Consider the following 10,000-nt stretch of genomic DNA (forward strand, 5'->3'; position numbering starts at 1 on the left):
TTTACTGCGCCATAAACAGCAAACACAGTAGACTAATATTTCACCAATCAGTGGAAACCGCTAGTGGGATGTTAATTGCATATTTTAATAAATCAATTATCCCATTATGAATGGACATATTTGATATGTGTGCGCATGTGTTTGTGCAGATGTGTGTTAATATATTACGCATATATTACACACAGATCACACATTTTCATAATTAACAAATGTCAATAGCTATAGTTCAAAATAAAGCTGTTCCTAAATGATCTTGCAGAGGAATGTGTCTGTATCCTTTTACAAGGGGTTTCACTTAATTAGGAGAGGCCACATCATGAATATTCCGCTGTGGGTATCCCTGCTCCCAGATCAGTTTCAGCGGCCCCAGCTGGGCCAGGCTACACGGTTCAATCTGATATCCTTCTAGCAATTAATTGAATGCATTTATTCACCCTTTCATTCATTCATTTAATTGAACTGTTGAATCAGTTAAATGATGTAAATAGTTCACCAGTGTTGAACCACACTGATTCCATTGACTCACCTGATAAGAGGCCCTCAGCAGTCCCTTTCATTCAGACATCAATGAGCGCTCCAACAACACGTTTACATCTCAGTCTTCCTCAACAAGTGACAATGGAGGTAAGAGGCAGAGTGGGGGGGGCATTAGCGGTACACGCAAGGATCTGTCTCATATGATGAAATAACATCTTTAATCCTGTCTGCCATAGCAGGGGGCCTGCATGTCGAACACCTTGATCTACCTGTCTGCCGTCTGTCTCTCTGTCTTGCTCTCTCTCGCTAATGTGTCTCGCCTGTACCTCCACCCAGGTCTGCCTCTTCAGCCCAGGGCCAAGGCTCCTCCGCCTCCTGCTCTCCGCCTGGTTGTTGTGTTGTTGTGCTGTTGTGTTGTGCTGTTGTGTTGTTGTGTTGTTGTGGCTTCCAGACGCTCTTTATTCACCCTTATCACCGACCCTGGCCCGCTCTATCTCCTTCCAGCATGTCGTATTTACTACGTTAAACAGTGAACCGTGATGTGAAACAGCATGGGCAACCACAGGGGCTTAAGGAGACACACACACACACACACACACACACACACACGCACACACGCGCGCGCACGCGCACGTGCATGCGCACGCGCATACACAGAACACATATTTCAGTATTGGTGCTGTCATTGTCGATCCATAAGCTTGTGTTACCCGACAAAGGTATATCAGTTCATTGGCATGTTTGATAATGCGCAGTGCTTTGGCAGCATTACATGGAGAGGTTGTATCACTGGGCTATGAACCTGTTACCTAACAGACGGGTATGTCCCCTGGGTAGTAAAGTGTCTATACTCATGCACCGCAGCCGCCCCAGCCATACACTTTTCACTAAGTTACCACCAGGTTCAGGAACGGCTTCCCCTCCCAAACCACCAGACTGCTGAACTCTGGGCTGATTCCTGAATCTTTTAGTTATGAGACATGAACATTCCAGCCCTATATTACGGTCCTTAAGCATACATTACTATCATTATATCATCAGTCAATGTCCTTAAGTATGACCTAAACATAACATCCATTGTTCTGAGAGATAGCATTAATATATCAACCATATCGCAATCAAGATAGACTGGATGCTTTGTTTTTACATTTGTATTACAATTTGTCTTCCGCAGAATAGCAGAGATTAGGCTCTGTTGATTATGCTTAAATCTATCAGCTCGATACAATCTGGCCAATATATACGAAGATAAGTTAGAAGAGTCTGTAACCAGATAATGACGTTCAGGTGGTCTGTTGGATATGCAGTATCTTCCATCTGAGATATTGCTCAGTAACACAAGTGACTAGCGCAGGACCAAACATGATGCAGGTTATGTGATGCTTGGATTTGAGCGGGCGGTGCAATAGTGACAGAAGTGTCACCGAGTGTCACCGACCGCACCAGGGGGGAGGGGGTGGATGGTTTAACATCGGTGGAAATGTAAAGCCATGCCAGCGCCAAACAATATGTAGCAATACACACAACACATTTTAAAGGAAGTGACATGGATTAGATTTGAAAGTAAAACTACTCCAGGTTTTTTTGTCATCTTTGGTTGGAAACGATACGACACGGAAATGAGGTAATGGAGAAAAAGCCAAATCCTATTGATGGTGACTTGTAAAAGTGTTGGGCTTTAAGGGATCTCACCGACGGGAAGGCTTGGCCTGCAGTGACAGTGATAAACGTGTGTGCCAGACAAGAGGATCCTGTGACAGAATGAGGATGTGTTGGCAGAAGGAGGGTCAGAGTCTAAAGAACCAACGGATGTCACCTCCACGGCTCTGTGACCTCCTCCAAGTCGGCGGGGGCCTGCAAAATCGAATTACCGTCACGGGGATCGCTGTTTGTGTGTGCATGCTTGTGTCTGTGTTACTGTCTTCGTGTGTGCATGCGTGTGTGTGTGTGTCTGTGTGTCTTTGTCTGCGTATGCTAGTTAAAGAGAATTTAAAGTACTTGAGGGGAGAGAAGTAGAGGAGCATGTATTTATGAGTGTGTGTATGTGTGCGTGTTCAGTATTGATCCATGCATAATGTATAGGCCTATCCAGAGACACACAAACACACACACACACTCACACACACACACACACACACACACACACACACACACACACACACACACACACACACACACACACACACACACACACACACACACACACACACACACACACACAGGGGGGGTGACTCCCCCCCGCCCAACCGCCACCACAGGGAGACACCCCAACGCCACAGAACCCCCCCACGGACCACAGCCTGGCTGGGTAGAACGGTTCACCAGCCTCCGGAGGGGAAGTATATTCTGGGGAGCTTGTCTGATGCTGATTTTTTTCACGACTGTAGTTGACAAAGAGAGCAAACTGCTAAATAGTTCTGGCTGTCATCGGATTCCAATCATCCGCAAGAAGACCGCAAGTCTGCAATCACTGGGATTGTCTGATTACGGTCACCTTGGACGCTTGCTTTCTGCTTCTTATGAGCATGAGCACAACTATGCAGCCGACTACAGCACTCTGGCTAAACTTTGTTATTTATCAGGTGAATGACGCGTGGTAAATAAGGTAACGTAAAGATGTGGAGGAACACCTTTATAGGCTCCATCTTTTACCCTCGTATTATTGCAGACTTAAGGTGGCAGCAGCCTCCTTAAATTACTAATCAATAAAATATTTGCAGGGGAGAGAAGAAAACGAGTTAGTAGCTGGGCAAGGAAGCGCTCTATCGCCATTTCATTAGTCTCGCCATCTCGGAGAGGTTTTCATATTTGTTTAGTCTATAGAGATATATAAAATTCAGTCAGGTGAGAATTCAGTGCTAAAAAATAAACTGTGTTTGCATGTATATATATGTGTATGTTTGGCCCTGACCTTTTCTCCATCTACATGCTCCCCTGGCAGAAAGGCAGCGTCATCAGCAGGCATGGGTTATCCTACCATTGCTATGCTGATGACACACAGCTGTGCCTCAGAACCACCCCAACTTCATCTTGCCCCCTGCCAACATCCAAACGGACCACCTGCCTGGAGGAGATAAAGGCGTGGATGAGGCTCAACTTTCTTAAATTAAACAGCTCTAAAACAGAAGCCATCCTCATCGGCACACCACATCAGTGTTAAAATGGACCAGCAACTGAGCTATGACACCCACATCAATCACCTCCACAAGACCGCAATTTACCACCTCAAAAACATCGCCAAACTCCGGCCTACACTCACCCAGGCAGATATAGAGAGACTCGTCCACGCCTTTGTGTCCACTTCTCCGCTGCTGCCCCAAGACTATGGAACGTCCTCCCTGACCAACTGAAGGCCCCACAGACTACAGCTGTTTTTAAACTAAACCTTAAGACTTATCTTTTTTTTGCTTTTTGCCTTTTGCTAATTTCTCTTTTACTGTATATGTATGATATGTTTTAACAACCCTTTTTTTCTCTCTTAAACTCTGTAGCACTCTCTGTAGAGATTTTTGAACGTAAAGTGCTCTACAAATTAAAGGTATTATTATTATATGTGTGTGTCTGTTACATAAATGTTGTTAATGATATAATATACAGACGGATGCCATAAATTGTAAACTACATGTTTTGCTGACAATGATTTAAGAAAGAAGCAACAATCTTGGCAGAGTAGTGGCAGTAAGCAGCAAAGACACCCAACATTAATACAATCCTGTCAAACAATAGTGTGATTCAGGGGGCAGTAGCAGTCTGTACATATTTACATATTTTCCATTGGACAAAATGCCACATGAAGGCCTAATGCTATGTGCTAACTCACTTTGTAAGAAAAAAAAATGGAATGGAAAAGATCATGGGGAGATAATGCTTGGTTTAAAAATGAAACAGAACCACATTAACGTAAACTCAACCAATCAATAATTGCATGAACAAACACCTGCACAAAAACAGCTCGTATTTATTTGCCAGAACCTAAACTGATAAGCCCATCTTCATATTAACATGGCTGTCTGGAACCTTTAGCATGGAGCATCTAGAGCCAAACCGCGCTGGGCTAAGTGTGTGTATCCCCCAATGTCGTGTCCCAGCGTGTTCAGCTCCAAGGCTGCCAAGCCCGGGACGCCCTGACCCGCGATGCAGACTGTCACATCCTGTTCGATCAGCGCTAGTAGAAGTATGCAACAAGTCAGGTCCATTGCCACTGCTCCAAACGGCCACCTCACTACATGACAGTCAAAACAGGGGTTTGTGGTTTAAGAGAATACGTCTTACGTGAACATCTTACTACTTAAAGGTTGGGTATGGGATTTGCGAAACGCCAGCAGATTTTGAAAACACGCAACTCAAATGGTCCTACCCCCTCTCCTTCAACGCTGACTCTGACTCCACCCATTCCAAGTTCATGGACGCGCAATCAAGCGAACACAGATGCGCGAGAGCGAGCCATTAGCTAGTTAGCTAGCTCCAGTAGCTACCGCAGGATAACAACAAACAGAAGCTTGCTCTGGGTCACGAGCTTTGAGTACGTGCACAAAGGGGTCGCGCGGGGAGCGGGGGTGCAGTACGACCATTTGATTGACGTACTTACTGTCCAATGCCACTCGGTGGGTCTGGAAATCATCGGCTGGAGTTTTTCGAGCCCTGCCCGTTCCACAGATGATTGACTTGTTTAATTTTCATGTCAGTACTTCTAACTCAGTGGCTGTAAGTGGGTTATGATAAGGATTTCAAGTAATTTTGCAAAAATGGCCAAAAAAGAGAATTCCATACCCAACCTTTAAAAACAATTTTAGAGATAAATAACTGATAATAATTTCCATTGTTCAAAAAATACGTTCAGTTGAACTTTGTGGGCTTAACCTTCTCGGCTTTCAAGGTAGCACAAGCTGACTATCAAATCCTGGATACGTTATCCGTGTAGGAAAACAACAATGATCTGGTATCGCACAATGTGCTGTTTTGGTGTAAAGGCACCGTCAGAGCTGACTCTGTATCTCTGTGACCTTGATAAAGTGCAGAGGAAGACTTCAACACAGCCTACAGAGATTGAAGGGTTATAACAAACGAAAATGACAAAGAAGAAAGGAAACTGAGTTTGAGGTGTACATTGAGAATTGACTAGTTTCATTCAAACTTTCCAAAAATCTTAACTTTCTTCCAAAAGATAAATTCCAGCTGTTCAACAATGAAATGTATACAAAAATTAAAAAATAAAATAGATTCAAGCACACAAAAAAAAAAAGAAAAAAAAAGCAATGCAGTAAACTGTGGCCGTTGCCATTGGACGGTCAAACGTTAGTTATATTCACCTACATATGATTCTCTTTCAAACACCAGACTTACCTCAGGTGACATTTGAGGCTCATTTACTGCACAATAATGTCCAATTAAATGACAGAACAATATATAAACATATTTTATTTTAATGTTCAACTTGCTAAAAAGAGGTACAGAGGAAGAACCGAGGTGGAACCGCGGGGGAACCGAGGAGGAACCGAGGAGGAACCTAGGGGGGCCGAGGGGGGCCGAGGGGGAACAGAGGGGGAACAGAGGGGGAACCGAAGGCGAACCGAGGGGAACCGAGGGAAAACCGAGGGGGAAAGGAGGGGGAAAAGAGGAGGATCAGAGTGATCAGAGGGAGAACCGAGGGGATGAGGAGGGGGAATAGAGGAGGAACAGAGTGATCAGAGGGAGAACCGAGGGGGAGAGGAGGGAAAAGCTCGGGAACCGGGAGGGAACCGAGGGGGAGCCAATGGGGAACCGGGGGCAGGGTGTAGAAGACGAGGCTACACCTCAGCGGGAGAGACCGATGGTCGATGGTAAACAAACGGAGGAACAACGCTCAACATGGCCGCCGGTTGTTGCCGTTGGTCGTGGCGGCAATGCACGCGTGCACGTCAGCGATGCACACGTGCACGCCAGCGATGCACACGTGCACACACACCCACACCTACGAGCAGACGGCCCCAGCTCTACATGGAAGGGGTCTCTGGTGTGTTACATAAGCCGCTGCGTTTCAGCAACAGTGTCGGTATCAATATATCGAGTGGGTGTGTGTGTGTGTGTGTGTGTGTGTGTGTGTGTGTGTGTGTGTTAGTGTGTGTGTGTGTGTGTATCTTCAACAGACGTTATTATGACAGAGCAAGCCGCCCTGGACGTGGAGACTTAAACCCCTTAAGTGGTTCAGAGAGAAGAGGAACAGGAAGCATGTTGATTATTAAAAGCGGGGACAGGAAGATGGAGGACAGCAAAATAATGGGATACAGGGTGGGGGGGGGGGGGTGGCAGGAGGGGGGAGGGGGGGAGGGGGGAGGGAGGGCTGGAAGCAGCAGAAGCTAAATATGGAGGTAGATCTAAATCAGAATGTGTAAACATGTTGGAGCTTAATCTCATTATGCCCAGCACTCCCGTGAGGCGCCCGCGATCAAACGATGAAAGAGGAGGAGTGGGGGGGCACAGCGCAGAGAGGAGGGGGTGTGGGTGCGGATTCGTGTGTTTGTGCGTGCGTGTGCGTTTGCGTGTCTGTGTGTGTGTCTGTTTGTATGTGTGTGTGTGTATTCGTCTGTTTAGGTGTGTGTGTTTGTGTGTGTTTGTGCATGTGTTTGTGTGTTTGTCTGTGTGTGTGTGAGTGAGTGCATGCATTCTTGCATGCATGCGTGCGTGTTGCTTTTTCTGCGGGGGAGTGATACAAAAAGCGGCATGCTATATTACGGTCAGTAGGATTCAATGGAGTTCAGATAGGAGGGGAAAGAGTAAATGCACGAAAATAATGAATATATCGGTCCTTTGAAAATATATGGCGATAGATGTAATATTTGAAACTGTGACCTGGAATGTAAGGAAAGATAAAAAAAAATATTATGAGCTGGTTGGGCTAGAAAAACATTTTAAGAAAGATGTTTTTTGTCTGCACATTTAAACACAAAGGATTCCAAACATGACATGCAGTTTGCAGTTTGAGCTTTGAACTGGAACATAGGATCCATCCTTTCATTGCTCACCAAGATTGTGCCAGATATTATAAAGTCAGGAAGGTCCTGTCCCAATAATGCTGTCAGGATCCAAGTGGGGTTCTGAACTACAGGGGGCTAAGGGGATAAGCAGTTGATAAGCTGCCCCATCTCTTCCCTTAATCTATAATTAATACAACGCTGATTGCTTGTCTTTCTCGTTGTCCCTTTGTTGCATAACGTGCACCCTCATGACTTTTAAACACACGATAGTCAGCCTGCATGGCCTTGACATGTACGCTGGTGCTTTCAGTTGATAATTGCTTCATGAGGAAGAAAGAGTGGAAAAAAGCGGAGTGGTGAAGCACATCAACGGCCCTGGATCTAAACGCAGAGGCGAGAGAGCAGAGGTGAAGGGTGGGTGCTCTGGTACGAGGAAACCAGTCAGCAGCGATGCCGCTCGCCTGTGGGGCAGGAAAGGGTTTCAGCGATGGTGACAGCCCTCCTCACCTCCCTGAGCCAAGCTCAGACTCCTGCTGGATTCCCATTGGTCGAACAGACACAATGACTGGTAGGTTCCAGGACAGAGAGGGGTCTGACCCAAGCCGGCTGCACACTTTTTGGTTATTTATTTATTTATTTATTTGCCATTTATGTTTCATCTGGTGTTATCCATCTTAAGGAATCCGTATAATGCTGAACGCTATGAAATTGATGAGTCTAATTATTTGAATGAGCCACTCGACACAATTCAATTTTTGTGAATAATATTGCCACTCATAATAACTTCATATATAATGTCTTTGATGATGTATGATGGATTTGAGCTCACAATCATCTAGCCCTTGAACTATCTGATGTGATTCTTCCATTAAGCTTGAATCTATCAACTGGGTGTTGCATGATGTATTCCAGACCACAAATCCTGTTGGGAGTGAGGTTAGGTTTGGGTTTGGTGTGTAGGCTGGCTCTATGAGTCGGTGCTAACCCTAGCCCTGGGTTTAGACCTGCCTGTAGCCATCCTTTGTCACCGAGGTTTTCCTGTGGATGCTCCTGTTTCCGTCCACCTCCGGGAACAGACAGGGCCCTGCAGGAGGAGAAGCCTTGCACTGCTCCCAACAGGTCCACACATAAAACAACCACACTATGACGGAGCAGGTCTGAGTCGTGATCCGGCTCTTTAACGAGTGTCTGGTTGAATTAAACCTCGGCTGGCCTTTCTGTCTAGGGTCTCGTCCGCTCATAGCTATCTAATCGATGCTCATCTCTCTCCGTTGCTAGAGCCCAGTTCTTTATGGCAGAACAACCGCTCCATTTTTAAGCATCTCATCCTCCCGCCTGTTCAACACCTCCTCTCCTCTCGACTATAACTCCTGGTCTTAAGAACCTTCTGTCTCCTACCACCGCCTACGCCAAGCCAACCAAGCCGGCCCCATCGCTCTCTCTGTCTCTGTATGTCTCTCTCTGTCTCTGTCCCTCTCATGGTCTCTCTCTCCCTCTCACTCTCTCCCTCTCGCTCCCTCTGCGTCTTTCTAACCTCGCCAAACTCTAAACTCCGCGCCCCCCCTGCTCGGTATGATTGATTCCCCCCCTCCCCCTCTGGATCAGGAGTAATGACAATGTCTGTTTTACGGCCAACCAAACCAACTGCCCCTTACCCCTCCCTCCCCTTCTCCCGACCCCCCGGTCCCGCCCCTCGACTCCTGATAACTCCTGTCAGCTGATCTTTCAGGGGACTAAATCACACCGTCGACCACCCCCATGGATTATCTGGCTCATCTGGACATGAGATTTATCCGTCAGGAGCCGCGCGGTACAGCTGCCGTGTGCTCCGCAATCACCGGCGAGGAGAACACTTCTCAAGGATGGTTATCTCCGAAGTGCTTCGCCTTGGGTTTTTACGGCCCCCACGGTAATATCTCTTTCACGCTTCCCCCTTTCTAATTACTCCGGGCTGATGGTTTTTATTTCCTCTGACACCAATAAATAAATGTCGGTAGAAGTTGCAGGGGAATGAGGTTGTTTGGTTTTGTTTAGCTTGCGGCCCACCAACAGCTCTGGAAATGAGTTGTATAGTAGAGAGCGGGAGAGAGGATTCTGCGGAACAATCTGAAGACCGAACCACATCGTGGAGGGACGGTAAGACATCCAGAGCATAAGCAGGAAAAATAGTACATAATACTGGCACATTGCATCATAAAGAGAGCGAAGAACAGCTGCGATTGCAAGACTTACCTCCATCCTTTTCACGGTCTGTACGTTGAGAGAATGGGTTTGTATCATGTGTCTTTTTTTGCTCTGAGGTGAGATGAGACTCTCAAGGCAGAGTGAGAGAGAGAGACTCCGGTTAACACACTAAGCCACAAAACAAATCACGCGACGATGAAGGAAACCCATCAGCCCAAGTGGAAATGATTAGCCTCTCAGTCTGAGACCGGCAATTGAAAATGTCCAACGGTGTGCGTGGGAAGTCTAATGGATCGCGTCTGATCCAGAGGAAGGTAGCATGTTAAACCTCAATAAACAAACAAAACTAAAGTGAAAAAAGGAGCTCTGGGGATATTACGAGATGA

The sequence above is a fragment of the Gadus chalcogrammus genome, chromosome 10 (assembly GCF_026213295.1).
Source record: "Gadus chalcogrammus isolate NIFS_2021 chromosome 10, NIFS_Gcha_1.0, whole genome shotgun sequence".
NCBI lineage: Eukaryota > Metazoa > Chordata > Actinopteri > Gadiformes > Gadidae > Gadus > Gadus chalcogrammus.